General features: G+C 36.8%; 1 protein-coding gene and 1 pseudogene across 1 annotated transcript in view; both read right to left on the bottom strand.

Annotated features, from left to right (window-relative positions):
- PDSS2 (decaprenyl diphosphate synthase subunit 2) overlaps positions 1-16,217 on the bottom strand; it is a 255,955-nt gene that overhangs the window by 185,087 nt on the left and 54,651 nt on the right. The gene's annotated exons all lie outside the window — the stretch shown is intronic.
- Positions 1,057-1,252, bottom strand: LOC122897210 (annotated as a pseudogene).

Below are 16,217 nucleotides of genomic sequence, written 5' to 3'. Positions count from 1 at the left end.
AGGCTACCTTCCAGATCTGCAGTCTGAACAACCAAATGGATAATGAGATCAATGGGAAAGTAGGAGAAATGGTTTCATATGAAGAATTCAATTTTAGACACATGGTTACCATCCTGATACAGACGGCAGGTGTGCAGTTAGATATCCTTGCCATAGGGGAATTGTGGAAAATGAAGTATCCTAATTCCACTGTGGGTTCCATTTTTATTCAAGGAAACTGTATGCCCAACAGTATCTGGTTGACATTAACAGCTTCAGGAGGCCAAGTGTGGTGGCTAGTATGAGCTAATCCTCATAACCCAGGAGAATGAATTTAGGCCATACTAGCATAGCAATTTAGGAGAATGAACTTAAGTCTCTGAATACAGATATCCAAACTACAGCTATGGCAACCGTCTCATGTCTTTGAAGACATTCTGTTTTTTTTGTTAGAAAGACACCTTTACTGAAGCTGTATCATTCCAACACATGCACTAAGAAAGGCATTTAAACCTCATTCTTCCTGAGAACAAAAGGAGCACGAAATGCCCAAGAAGAAAAAAAAGTAGTCCAAGTCAGAAATAAAATAGACCAGTGTCCTTGTCAGATGATGACCCATGGTGTTACTTTTTATTTTTAAAGCCTGTCCTTTCCTTCCCCAGTGAGACTAAGAAAGAAAAAAGAAATTTATAAAGTCCCCAAGGAAGACAGATACTAAAAATTTTTCAAGTGCCTTAGAGTAAAACTCCTCTTTTGTTGGATAATTTTTTTTCTTTCAGTTTTTTATTTTGGCATAATTCTAGGCTCCCAGAAAAGTTGGAGAATTAATACAAGGAATCTCTATATACTCCTCACCCAGATTCCCCAAATGTTAACAGCTTACCAATTTGCTCTATTATTTTCTCTCTATAAAATCCTCACTTTTTCCTAAACTATTTGAGAGCAAAATGCTGACAGGATACCCTTTAATCCTGTTTTATTTCCTAACAACAAGGACATTCTCTTATATAACTACAGTATAAAAATAAATATTGGGAAATTAACAGTGATACATTATTATCTAATCTAATCAACAGATTTCATTTGGCTTAGCCAATTATCCCAATAATGTGTCAACAGCAAAAGAAAACCCCAAATCACACACCGCATTCACTTGTTACATCGCTTTAGTCTCCTTTAATGGGGAACAATTCTTTAGTCTTATTTTTTCAATTAGCAATAATCGCGCCTCGGACAAACCTCATTGGCTACGATACTGCCACTGCGCAAAGCTTAGTCTTATTTTTTAACTGAAGTACAGTTGGCACACAATGTTATATTAGTTTCATGTTTACAAAACAGTGATTCTACTTCTCCATGCACCACAAGTGTAACTACCACACTGCCATACAACCCTAGTACAATACTAGTGACCACATCCCCTATGCTGCACTTCTATCCCCATGATTCTTCATTCCGTAACTGGGAGCCTCTACCCCTACTATCCTTCACCCATTTTGTCCATAAGCCTCCTGCCCCCAGCCAACTGCCAGTTTGTTTTCTGTACTTAAGGGTCTACTTCTGTTTTTTATTTATTCATTTGTTTTGTTTTTTAGATTCCACATGAGTGAAATCATATAGATTTGTCTTTCTCTGAATGACTTCTTTCACTCTGCATAATACCCTCAAGGTCCATCCATGTGGTCATAAATGGCAAGATCTCATTCTATTTTTATGACTGAGTAATATTCCTGTGTGTGTGTGTATAAATACATAATATACCACACCTTCTTATCTATTGATGGACACTTGAGTTTCTTCCATATCTTGGCTATTGGAAATAATGCTGCAATGAACAAAGGAGTGCATATATCCTTTCAAATTAGTGTTTTCATTTTCTCTGGGTAAATAGTAGTGGAATTATTTTCAGTTTTTTGAAGAACTTTCATACTGTTTTCCACAGTGACTGCACCAATTTACATTCCAACTAACAGGGAGTGAGGGTGTCTTTTTCTCCACATTCTCACCAATACTTTTTTATTTTAGCCATCCTCATAGGTGTAAGGTGATATCTTAATTTGGTTTTGGTTTGTATTCCCCTGATGATTAGTGACATTAAGCATTTTTTCATGGGTCTCTTGGCCATCTGTACATCTCCTTTGGAAAATATCTATTTAGGTCCTCTGCCCATTTTTTAAATCAGATTTTTTTTTGGGGGGGGGTTAAGTTGTATATGTTCTTTATATATTTTGGCTATTAATCCCTTACTGGCTATATAATTTCCAAATATCTTTTCCCATTCAGTATGTTGCCTTTTCATTTTGTTGGGTTTTCTTCACTGTGCAAAAGATTTTGTTATTTTGGTGTAGTCTCACTTTTGTTTCTCTTGTCTGAGGAGACATATCTAGGAAAATGTTGCTAGAGGAGACGTATCTAGAAAAATGAAGTCAAAGAAATTACTGCCTATGTTTTCTTCTAGCAGTTTTATGGTTTCAGATCTCACATTTAGGTCCTTAATTCATTTTAAGTTTATTTTTATGTATGCTGTAAGAAAGTGGTCCAGTTTTCCCAACATTGCTGATGACTCTTTCTCACTGCACATTCTTGCCTCTTTTGTCAAGATTAATTGGTCATATAATTGTGGGTTTATTTCTGGGCTTTCTATTCTTTCCATTGATCTGTGTGTCTATTTTTGTGCCAGTAACATATGGTTTTTACAACCACAGCTTTGTAGTATACCTTGAAATCTGCAATTGTGCACCTCTAGCTTTGTCTTTTCCAAGATTACTTTGGCTATTTGAAATGGGTTTTTTTGTGGTTCCATACAAATTTTAGGATTATTTGTTCTAGTTCTATGAAAAATGCTCTTGGTATTTTGATAGGAATTGCGTTAAATCTATGGACTGCTTTGGGTAGTCTATAGATTTAATGCGATTTTAACATGTGTTCTTCCAATTCATGAACATGGAATATCTTCCCATTTGTTTGTGTCATCTTCAATTTCCTTCATCAGAATTTCGTATTTTGGGTTTTCAATTTACAAAATAATTTCTGGTGTTGTTGCATTTAGATTAGAGCATATAGCCTGTAATATTTCCATATTATAACACCTGATGTTTACTCTTGTGATGTAAATATGATCAATTTTTGTGAATATTTCATGTGTTCTTGAAAAAAAGATTTTCCAATACTGGAGCTTAAAGTTTGATATATATACACGTACTTATCTATCCTCATTGTTTATTTGATTATGTTGTTTAGGCCTTCCCTATATTTACTTCTGTCTTATATTGGAAGTGGCTTGCTAAATTCTCCTATTATAAAGATTTTATTTATTTATTAAACTGACAGAGAAAGAGAGAGACAGTGAGAAACAGAACACAAGCAGGGGGTGAGGAAGAGGGAGAAAGCAGGCTTCCCAGAAAGCAGGGAGCCCAATGCGGGGCTTGATCCTAGGACCAGGAGATCATGACCTGAGCTGAGGGCAGACACTTAACAACTGAGCCACCCAGGTGCCCCTAAAAACTCTCCCATTATAAAGAGCAAGCTTATGTCTCCTAGTATGTTCCGTATTTTTTGCTTCATGAATGTGGCTGCTGTGTTACCTATTGTATAGATCCTTGTAACTGTTATATCTGCATTTTGAATTGGGACTTTTTGTATTGAAATGTGTTCCTTATTTCTAACGTCTTTTTTTTTTTCTTTTGCCAACTTATACTTTGGTATGAGGATTTTTTCATTTGCCTGGTATTTCTTTACTCATCCCTTTATTTTTAGCTTTTCTGATTCATGTTGTTTTAGGTGTGCCCCTTGTATACAGCATATAGTTGGTTTTTTGGCTAAATTGAAAATCCTTTTTTTGTTACAAGGTAAGCTCAGGCTATTCACACTTATTAATATAATTCGTATGTTTGGTTATAATAGTACCACATTTTTTATTATTATTAAATGTAGTATATTTATATCTACTATATTTTCTTTGTATCTGTTTTTTTAATTGTAACATTTCTTTTATACTTAGGAAAGATCTTTGTTTCCCTATTCTAGTGATTGTTGTTGCACTTTATATACAGAGAACTTTAGTGTGAGGTTTGATATCTAACTGGCTAGGAGTCAGGCTGTGCTTAATTTTTGCTGCAACTGTAGGTGTCAGAGGCTTTAATTTCCTCCAGTGTCCTCTTTTTTTTTGTCTCCCTTGTTATCTTTAGGTTTCCTTAGAAACTCCTTCTTAAATCTGGTCTGTGTCTTGCAGCTCTCAGTTTTAGTGTGGGAAAAGCAGTACCCATTAGGCTATATCATATGCCATCCCCTCATGTCTCTTTATCAGTCTACCCTCTCAACTCCTAACGTGTAAGCTTCCTGACAGCAGGAGCCTTATTTGCCTTGGTCTAACTTGGCATATCCAGTGAATAAAACACTATCCATCACATAGTAGGCATTTAAAAAATGTGTTATCCATTACATAGTAGGCATTTAAAAAATTAAAAAAAGATTAATGAACCAAGAGATAAGGTGCTTTTCTTAACTCTGAAGTCCTTATCATCCATGTTTTTTTGTTCATCGCCAATTGAGACAGAAGACAGCTTTAAATCAAAAAGCTTTTAAGCATATGTAAAATACTATCAAATACTCAGTAACAATAGGATTTCTTTGTGGCAAAAAAAAAACAAAAACAAAAACAAAAAACACCCCTGACTCACCATCCTGGCCATTTTGGAAATGAGTTTTTTTTTTCCTTTTTACCTCATTTATGGATATGTTCCATTTTCTTATAATCCTACTTATGTTTATTTACTGTATCCAAAAATTGAAGTATTAAATTTATTAGGTGTTGTTTAAACAAGCCTAGCAGTCTGATTAAAGGCACAATTTAATATTTTAGAACATTTGACACATTAAAGACCACAATTAGATTATTCTGGTTAGATATGCTGTGACCTAGCTTCATGCAAGGCAACCAGAATGCTTTTACTATGAAATAACTTTTGCAGCTGTACTTCATGACTTCCATATTAGGATGTCAATATATTCTTTTAATATACTTCATCCTACTTATAAATATTTCATTAAAATTATAGCATTTAATTAAAGTATATTCCAATATACAAGCCAACATTGGCAATATACAAGCCAATATGTTAAGATAAAAAGAGTCTACTGCAAATTTTTTACAGTTACAGATGAATTTTTGAGGTTTAATAGTAGCTACACAGTTTATATGCAGTATTCACAAAGGAAGACGGCAGAGAACTTACTAAAAAGTAATGTTAAAAAAAGTTCAAACATAATTAGATTAGGAACTTGAACTTCATCTTGAAAGTAATGGAGAGCCAATGAAGAATTTTAATCAGAAATGTAGCCAGATTACATTTACATTTAATAAAAATTATTTTAATTCCCTTTCATTGTACCATCTAATTTCTTTTTTCCTTATTTATTGTGCTTCTGTAACTGGAATATAAGGTCCCACAAGACTACAGGTCATGTCTGGCTTATTCATTGTTTTTTTCAGATTTTATTTATTCATTTGAGACAAATAGGGAGAGGGCACAAGTGGGGTAGGGGGACAGAGGGAGGGATATAAGCAGATCCCCCATTGAGCAGGGAGCCTGATGCTGGACTCAGTCCCAAGACCCTAAGATCGTAACCCAAGCCAAAGGCAGACACTTACTCAACTGAGTCGCCCAGATGCCCCTGACTTATTCATTGTTATATCCCCAATACCATATAATGCAGGTGCAGTAGGTAAACAAGCATGACTAAATGAATTAATGTAAAGAATCAGTTAAGAAGCTAATGCCTTTTTTGTAGGGGGGAGGGGAGGTGGTGGAAAGGGAGTAGAGCTGGGCAACAATAAAGTGTTAAGATCTAAACCAATGAATTGTCAGTGGGGGCACAGATATGCAAGTTTGAGAAATATTAAAAAGTGAGACTTAAAAACTGGTAGCCAAAAACATTTAGACAAAGAAGAAAATCAAAAGGTAAAAAGTCACTTATGAAATTTCAAAACTTAACCACAAAGGTACCATTATAAAGACAGTATGGTAATAGTGTCAAGACAGACACTTAGCTCAATGGCATAGAGTCCAGAAATAAACTCTTATATTTATGGTCAGTTGACTTTTTAAAAAAGATTTTATTTATTTATTTGACATAGAGAGATCACAAGTAGGCAGACAGGCAGGCAGGAGGAGGCAGGCTTTCTGCTGAGCAGAGAGCCCAATGCGGGGCTCGATCCCAGGACCCTGGGATCATGACCTGAGCTGAAGGTAGAGGCTTTAGCCCACTGAGCCACCCAGGTACCCCTGTACACTTTATTTTTATTTATATTCTTTTTTCAGAGAAAGAGAGAGAGAGAGAAAGCACATGTACCTGCGCATGAGTGGCTGGAAGGAGCAGAGGGAGAGGGAGAGAGAAACTTAAGCAGGTTCCGGGCCTAGCCTGGAACCCTACACAGGGCTTGATCTCACAACCCTGAGACCATGACCTGAGTCAAAATCAAGAGTCGGACACTTAACCAACTAAGCCAACCAGGCGCTCCTGAACTGTACACTTCAAAAGGGTGTTATGGTATAGAAATTATATCTCAATAAAGCTGTTATCAAAAACAATGACACATTACTTGTGGACTTCAACAGATCATCCCATCCCCCCATCCCTATGCTTTCCAGTTGACTGATGCAAAATGCTCAGTCCCCACAAACAAAAACACGCTAAAACTCCTCCAGTTGTATAAACATAGGCCTGAAAGTTAATGCAAGGAACAGTTAGAATGTGAAGTCCTTGAAGGCCATAAAAATCAACATTACAGTTCTAATTCCTTTCATTCCTGACCTGTTATTTACCTCTTATCATAATATCTTACACATAGTAAGTGCTCAATAAATGTTTGCTCAAATAAATCTTCAAATAAGAGACGAGGGAACCAGAATGATTACAAAGCAGTACTGTTATAATGAGGCTTTCCAGATGAACAATAATTTCTGAATTTCACTTCTTCTATTTTCTTTTTAAAGATTTTGAGCAGGGACTCAGACATGGGGCTCAATCCCAGGACCCTGGGATCATAACCTGAGTTGAAGGCAGATGCTTAACCGACTGAGCCACCAAGGCACCCTTGAATTTCACCTCTTTATTTAATTGTCAGCCAGAGACTTTAGGAGGAAAGATTTAAGAAATCTTCAGTACATGACCCTAATAAAGGATACTATCATAACCTTCTAGAATGTTTTACTAAAAAACATCCTTCATGTAGAACAGCTCTAGAGCAGAGTTGAAGCAAAACACAAGAAACACTGCGTTACTAACCTGTTGGAGGAGGAAATGAGTTATTCTGGTTAATACCAACTTACTGTATACAAATGAAATGAAATGTGGGCGCCTGGGTGGCTCAGTGGGTTAAGCCGCTGCCTTCGGCTCAGGTCATGATCTCAGGGTCCTGGGATCGAGTCCCACATCAGGCTCTCTGCTCAGCAGGGAGCCTGCTTCCTCCTCTCTCTCTCTGCCTGCCTCTCTGCCTACTTGTGATCTCTCTCTGTCAAATAAATAAATAAAATCTTTACAAAAAAAAAAAAAAACAAATGAAATGAAATGTAAGAAAATACTGAACAAATTGTGTTGATCATAGTCTTATCTTTCTTTCCTTTTTTTTTCTTTTTTTTTAATATAGTCTTATCTTTCTTGAGTAAATGAGAAAACATCTGGGTATCCTGTACTGCCTTAGGGTCATTGCTTTGACCAGTTATCATTATTCTCCACGTTGGGGTGTTGTTCCAATGTGTATTCAGCTAGGAAGTTTCAGTTGAAAGAATGCCAGGTAGACCAACTTTTATTATAGGACGGTGAAACCAAGAAAATTGATAGCTCAAGCCTGCAAGCTGAAGCATCTTTAAAAAAATAACAAAAGAAAGAAAACGATAGGTAATTTACCACTAAAATGAAAGGAAACAAAGGAAAAGCTGAATAAAAGCTTAAATAAGAGGAATGTTACCATTTGGGAATCCTTACAGAGGGGAGGGGTCGAGAAGGAAGTTTCATACAGCCCTTCAAATATGAAATGTTTGATTCCTGGTGGGATGTAAAAAGAGGAGGAACAGAGGGAACTCTGCAAATGCTATTTTGATGAAGACATAAAAAGAGAAAAGTCTATTATCTCTTTGCATCATTCAGTGGTTTTCTCTGTGTCCATTTCAAGAAGCAGACAATTATACTAGGCCAAACACACATGGATGCACAGGTATAATGCTCCTTTAGACCTAGGTAGGTACACAGCAGCACTTGTATGTGGCCTGGAACTTTCATCAAATCTGTAAGTTTGCAGGTGCTGCCAATTTTACGTTTAAAAGCACTTCTGTAGTGTTGCTGGGTGGCTCAGTTCACTAAGCAGCTGCCCTCAGCTCAGGTCATGGTCCCTGAATCCTGGGACTGAGTCCTGCATTGGGCTCCCTGCTCAGCAGGGAGCCTGCTTCTTCCTTTCACTCTGCCTGTTGCTCTCCCTGCTTGTACTCTCTCTGGCAAATGAATAAATAAAATCTTTAAAAAAAAAAAAAAAGCTCTACTGTACATCAGGAGAAATACACAGTCCAAAACATGCAACAGGACTGCTTAGTGGAACAAGGGATACCATTTCCTGAAAAGTATAATAACAAGTCTACAAAAAATCATACGTAAGATTTAAAGATCTTACACATTAAATGTTAAGTAAATAGAACATCTACCTTGGAACTTCACGTTAAATGAAGATAAGGTTAACTTCCCTTTTCCCCAACATCTTCATTTTTTAGCCTGAAAAGTAAGCTGTAAATTTTCTCCTCAAAAATGAACACATTTTAAAAAATTGAGGTTGTATTAATTATTGAATAAATAGTTACGTGTGTTCATAGGGAAAAGAAGTTGACACTGAAGGCAGTGATCCACTTTTCTTCTGGGGTTCTCATATTTAGAAATCAAAACAATTTATAAAAAATATTATACAATGAGAAATAGATTTAAAATTTCCAACTTATTAAATTGTTGTTATTTTAAAATATACTGGATACATGCAGAAAGGTTATAATTGTAAAGAGCATTGTATTGGAGATGTAGTTTTTTTTAAAAAAAAATCAGAAGTTGGAAGGTATCCAAGACGTCACCAGTCCAAATCTCATTTTACAAAAGAACCAACCAGTGCCAACGGAAGCTGACTGACTCATCCAAAATGCCTGGTAATCTCAAGATTAAGACACAGCACAGTTATAATATTTTAACATGAAAGCTAACCGAATCACATTCAACCAGGAAGAAATTTTTCAAAGGTACAATCAGTTTTGTTCCTGCACGGTAAAGTGATCTTCTGAGTTGGAAAGAGAACATGAAGATCAACCAGCAGTCACTTTCAGTAACAAAGGAAATCTTCATAGTATTTCCCCAAGATCTAAAGCAATGAAAAAGGTACGAATGAACCAGAAAAGCGCCAAGGTAGGGTTCTTCCTGCAAGCATGTTACATCTGAATTTAATCTAAGAAAAGGAAAATCACTAGTGGAGCAATTTAATTCACAAGCCGCTTCCCCCTCAAATAAGTCTGACAGGTTTTGTGAATTTTCTGCCAACCACTGCACTCTGCTTTTATATCCTGACCATTGTGGACTCGACATTCCCCAAAACGGTCTGAGACTTGACCTACTCAGACCCTGACATCTGGAAACTGCATTTTTACCCACTTCTCCCCACCACCTGTGAAAAAGACCAAAAAGGTTGGCTGGCTGTTCCTGAAGCTGAGATGACAGGCTTGTAGAAGCACCTGTGACCTCTGACCTGCAAGCACAATTCTCACTTGCAAGACTAAGTGAAGCAGCAGCCTGGATTTCTAGAAATATTAGCAATTTCCACTTAAATGAACCATCTCTAGAAACCCTGGGTAGATTAACATGAATGAGCTGCTTAAAATTTTTCTCAGCAAATCATTAACTCTCATTTTTGCTGACACCTTTAATTTCATATAAATAAGAAAGAGTGATTACAGAGATAGGAAGGAAGAATATTTTTTAAGGAATAAAAGCATTATTTGCTCGGTTTGGCTTCAAGGTAAGGTAAAAAGGGCACTTGCCTAAGGGTAACATGAGGGATGCCAAAGGTAGAACCGAAATACCAGACCCCAGAATCCAAAGAATAAATATGAAAATTAAGATAACACTGAAGCATAAAGATCTGAAGGATAACAAGCACCCTCAATTATTTTGTGGGAGTCCCAGGGACAAAAACTGCCTTCTGGTCCTACTGACCATCCCTAGAGGCTTTAACTGTGAGTCCAATAGAGAACTACATCAGAAGCTTTAAGGATTTCATTTTCCCCAACTCCTGATGTATTAAGAAAGGTCCAAAATACAGTTTGCGACTAAATGTTAAAAGATGTACAGAATTACTTGTGGTGCCACTGAAGAAAGTGATTAGAAAACTAGAAGAGTGCTATCAAAATGAGTAAACTCACAGAGACTAGCACTCATTACATGATGTCGATCCAATCCTAATCAATTGAATTACTTTACTCTAATTTCCTTTACCTATTTATTTCCTTAATTACCATTATTGAAATTGCATGATCTAAAATTATGTTCTGAATGAGAAAAGTCTTACCTCTTAGAAAAATCCCGGACCCAATTTTCTCACCAATAGTCACAAAACATAAGAAGAGAGGACAGAATATGTCAATGTTTACTTCAAAATAGCACACTTCTCATCCAAACCTGGACACTACTGGAAGTGAAAGGAGGCACTATTGAAAAATATAACAGGCACAGACGCAGAGCAACAGAACTCTCTCATTCACTGCAAATGGAAATACAAAAACGTGAACAGCCACTTCAGAAGACAGTTTGATGATTTCTTGCAAAATCTGACACAGATTCACCATACAACCTACCAGTAATGCTCTTAGGTATTTACCCAAATGAACTAAAAACATATTCATGGGGTACCTGGGTGACTCAGTCGGTTAAGTGTCTGCCTTCAATTCAGGTCATGATCTTGGGTTCCTCAGATTGAGCCCCATGTCGGGCTCCCTGCTCAGTGGGGAGCCTGCTTCTCCCTCTCTCTCTGCTGCCACTCCACCTGCTTGTGCACTCTCTCAAATTAATAAATCTTTAAAAAGATAAAATAAAAATAAAAACATGTTTATGCAAAAACCTATGTGTGAATTTTTATAGCAGCTTTATTCATAATCACTAAAAACTGGAAGCAAACAAGATACTGCTGAACACGGGAATGAATAAACAAACTGAGACATTCATACAATGTAATACTACACAGTGATAAAAAGGAACAAGTTACCAATTTACCCAAGGTGAACGAATCTTAAAAACATTTTGCTGAGTGAAAAATGTAGATCTGAAAGATTACAGATGATTCCTTTCATATGATATTATGGAAAGGGTGCAACTAAGGGGACAGAAAACAGTTAAATGGCTGTCAGGGGTTAGAGCAGTGCAGAGTGGTTTACTAACAAAAGAGACACGGGGATTTTTAGGATGCTGAAATAATTCTGTATGGTACTGAGATGGTGGATACATTACACTGCATATCTGGCAAAACCTAAAGAACTTTGTAACACAAAAAGTGAACTTTAGGGGCGTCTGGGTGGCTCCGTCGTTAAGTGTCTGCCTTCAGCTCAGGTCATGATCCCAGGGTCCTGGGATCGAGCCCCGCATTGGGCTCCCTGCTAGGCGGGAAGCCTGCTTCTCCCCCTGCTGCTCCCCCTGCTTGTGTTCCCTCTCTTGCCGTGTCTCTCTCTGCCAAATAAATAAATAATACCTTAAAAAAAAAAAAAGAGTGAACTTTAATGTATGCACATTTAAAAAATCAACCGAGAGATTAGGGGTGCCAGGATGGAATGCAAAGACGTCTACCTGTATGATAAATGTCTAACATAATTTCACTGAAGAGGGTGCAGGAAAAAAAAGAGTTGCCCTAAATAAGTTTAGAAAATTATGTTAGACTTGAAACAGTAAAGCTAGAGACAAAGGAACTATATATAAACCCTGTTTTTTAGTTGGTTGTCTCTCACAGAAGGAGTTAACATTTCTTTTTTTCCCAAAGATTTATTTATTTAAGAAAGAGAGCCCAGGAGCACACAGTGGGGGAGGGGTAGAGGTGTTAAGTAGACTCCTGGTTGAGGAGCCCAACGTGGGGCTCCATCTCACGACCCTGAGATTACAACCAGAGCTGAAATCAAGAGTTTGATGCTCAACTGACTGAGCCACCCCGAAGCCCTAGAGTTAACATTTCTAAAACTGCTTTACACATACACTATAGTTGAACAAGTAAGTCAATGAGTGATAGATGTGGGAGCCAAGTTATTCATAGTTGGAGAGGGAAGTTACAGATAAACAAAGTGGGAAGCTAGAAAAAATCCTGTGGTACGAAGTTAGAATCAGCAGCATTAGTATGAACCCACATTTAAATGGACACAAATGGAAAGATACAGAAATAATGATAGATATGTATGTATGTATGGGATACATGTATTTCCTCATTCTGTCTGTTGAGAGGTCCTAGAAACAGAAACATTCTTGTAGCAATGAGCACACTCACTGCCCAGTTACTGGTTTCTTTTTTTTTTTTTAAAGATTTTATTTATTTATTTGACAGGCAGGCAGAGAGAGAGAGAGGAGGAAGCAGGCTCTCTGTGGAGCAGACAGCCCGATGTGGGGCTCGATCCCAGGACACTGGGATCATGACCTGAGCCGAAGGCAGAGGCTTTAACCCACTGAGCCAACCAGGCGCCCCCCAGTTACTGGTTTCTAAATGCCATTATCCAATAAAAATCCAGTAAAAAGAACCAGAACTCCTTGGGAAAATGGCTGCTTCTTAGACTAGACTATGGAAAATACAAGAAGAAGAAAATACAAGAAGAGCCCAAAGATTTGTAGCTCCACAAAGCAAGAAAGAAGAAGGAATGGAATGGAATGGAATGGAATGGAATGGAATGGAATGGAATGGAATGGAATGGAAAGGAAAGGAAAAAACGATGTTCCCAGACAAACAAAAACTAAAGGATTTAGTGACCACTAAACCAGCTTGGCAAGTAATATTAAAGGGGCCTCTTTGAGGGCAAAGGAGAGACCAAAAATGACAAGGACAAAAGGATCAGAAAAAAATCTCTAGAAGTAATGACAAAACAAATAATAAAACAGCAATAAAGACATATCTGTCAATGGTTAACTCTGAATGTAAATGGACTAAATGCTCCAATCAAAAGACATAGTGTCAGAATGAATTAGAAAAGCAAGACCCATCTACATGCTGCCTACAAGAGACTCATTTTAGACCTTAAGACACCTGCAGATTAAAAGTGAGGGGGTGGAGAAACATTCATTATGCAAACAGATGTCAAAAGAAAGCTGGAGTAGCAATACTTATATAGGACAAACTAGACTTTTTTTGTTCTTGTAATTTTTTTTTAAGATTTTATTTGTTTGTTTGACACAGAGCGTACAAGCAGGGGGAGAGGCAGGCAGAGGGAGAGGGAGAAGCAGGTTCCCCGCCAAGCAGGAAGCCTGATGAGTGGGGAGCCCGATGAGTAGAGAGCCCAATGTGGGGCTCGATCCCAGGACTCCAGGATCATGACCTGAGCTGAAAGCAGACACTTAAATCAACTGAGCCACCCAGGCACCCTGTTCTTGTATTGTTTTTATCCTGCTTTGGTATCAGGGTAGTACTGGCCTCATGGCCTCTATTTCATTATTTATGAGATTTTGATAAAGACTGCCATGAATTTTTTTTAAATGTTTGGAAGAATTCAACAATGAAACCCTGTAGTCTTGGGCTTTTCTGTGGGGGGTGATTCTTGATTCCTAATTCAACTTTCATTTTTGTTATTGATCTAAGAAGATTTCCCATTTCTTGGATTTAAGATTCATGATTCAATCTTGATAACTTACACATGTTTAGGAATTGTCTGGGTTTTTTTTCCTAAGTTATCAGATTTGTTAGACTATAATTGTTCTTAGCAATCTATTATCACACTATGTATTTCCGCAGTTATCTGTTGTATTGTTTGCTCTTCCATTTCTCATTTTGGTTTTTGAGTCTTCTCTCTTTTCTTAGTTATGTGGTTAAAGCACTGCCAATTTTTTTTTAAACTGGTCATTATTTTCGATGTTATGTTATTGTTTATTCTGGTCTCTATTTTATGTCAGTTTTTTTTTGTTTTGTTTTGTTTTTTCCTTCTGCTACTAAATTTCAGCTAAGTTTCTTCCTTTTTTAATTTCTTGTGGTGTGATGTTGTTTATTTGACCATTTTTTCCTAACACAAGCATTTATAGCATAAATTTCACTCTAACATCTGCTTTTGCTGCATCCCATAGGTTTTGGAATTTTGTGTTTTTCTTTTGGACTATTTTGATTTCTTTTTTGGCCCACTGCTTGTGTAGTAGTGTGTTGTTCAATATTTACATATTAATATTTAATATTTACATTGCAGATTTTCCAGCTTTGCTTTCAGTTTTGTACCATTGTGGTTGGAAAATATACTTGGTATGATTTTAGTCTTCTTGAATTTGTAATGTTTGTTATGTATCTTTTTATGTGATTTAACCAGGGTATTCTTTTGTGTAAACACACACACACACACACACAAAAGAATGAGGGTATGTCAAAGGGACATAGGAGCCAACCTGAAAGAACTCCCAATGACCAAACCTAGAACCATCTGAGCAACAAAACAACATAATAATAGATAATTAAAAGTATAAAATACACATGAATCCATGCTGATAAAAATAAATAGCTGAAGAAATAAATAAGGGAGAAAACAGAGATCTTTCTTACAGAACAATTACAAATAATTTATGTAGTTAGCTCCTTTTGAGAGTGGGCTGGACTTACTGACTTGCAAAAAATAAGAATATGGGGGCTACAGGTAACCTTACAGTGAGAAATGTGGCAAATATTACCTTGGTCAGATGATCAAGGTTAACATCAAAAATGATGTCATACTAACAGAATGTACCCCTAACATTATGGGATAAAAAGGGGGAATTCATCTCTGGGCTATCATTCCTTAAAAAGAAAGAAAGAAAGACAGACAGACAGACAGACAAGACAAAAAAGAAATAGTCTCAGTCTATATAAGAAAAATATCAGGACATCTAAATGCAATGTAGTATTCTTATGATTGAATCACAGGACAGAAAAATAACATTAGTGGAAAAGCGAGCACAATCTGGATAAAATCTGGAGTGTAGTTAATACTAATGTATTACTGTTGATTTTCTTAGTTTTGACAAATGTGCCATGGTTATGTAAGATATTAATAACAAGAGAAAACTGGCTGAGGGGCGTACAGGAACTCTGTAATAGCTTTGCAAGTTTTCTGTAAATCTCAAATTACTCCGAAACAAAACGTGTTATTTAAAAATTACGCCAGGAAAACAGATATAAACCAGACCTGTCCTGGAAAAGAACAGGATATTATTCTTATCGGATGTATAATCCAAGTCCACCTTCGCTTTTAATATTCTTTGCTGAAAATCTGGAGAATAACAATTGAGTTTGTGCTATTCAGTGACCAACGAACAATCTAATTGGATTCCATCACTGCTAAAAAAAATTTTAACTTTTTAAAACTTTGTTATTCCCAGCAGCATGAAATGCAAAATAATGCTTCAAACAAGGCTCTTCGAACTGATCGGGGTGTGGGGAATGCAGAAGAAAAGATAATTTATGATAAAAAGACTCTTTACTTAGAACTTCCTATCCAGTGCTTGCTTTGGCAGCACATATACTAAAATTAGAACTTCCTATCCATTCAAGTTTTATATTTAGGGCTTAAGTATTTTACTCTTGTGGAAGAGATAACAACAACTTGGCTATTGGAAAAGAAATCCCATTATTCATAAGATCAGTGATGAAGTGGGAGGCCCACAACACTGTACCTACAGCTCAGGAGAGATAAGAAAGACAGACAAATTGGTAGAGTTCAAAAAAAAAAAAGACGACGACGACGACCGCTTATAAGGATAAACGGGAATAAAGGAAGATATGAAAAACTGACCAACCACATTCTATCCTGGCTGGTAGCAAATGGACTACATTTTAAATTAACTCTTTGTACAACTCAGTCTGCTGTGGTAAGGGCTAACATTCTCCTTAGAGAGTTCCGGCTGCCAGAAATAGTTTCTATTCCAAGCAGGGAGGGTGGGGAGGAGAAATTACAGAGCGGGTACAGAAATCATTTGGAAGTAAATATTTTTCTTGATGCTTTTCCCCCTTCAATAGTTGTTTG

The sequence above is a fragment of the Neovison vison genome, chromosome 1, assembly GCF_020171115.1.
Source record: "Neovison vison isolate M4711 chromosome 1, ASM_NN_V1, whole genome shotgun sequence".
In the NCBI taxonomy this organism is placed as follows: Eukaryota; Metazoa; Chordata; class Mammalia; order Carnivora; family Mustelidae; genus Neogale; species Neogale vison.
This window is presented reverse-complemented; position numbering and strand designations above follow the sequence as displayed.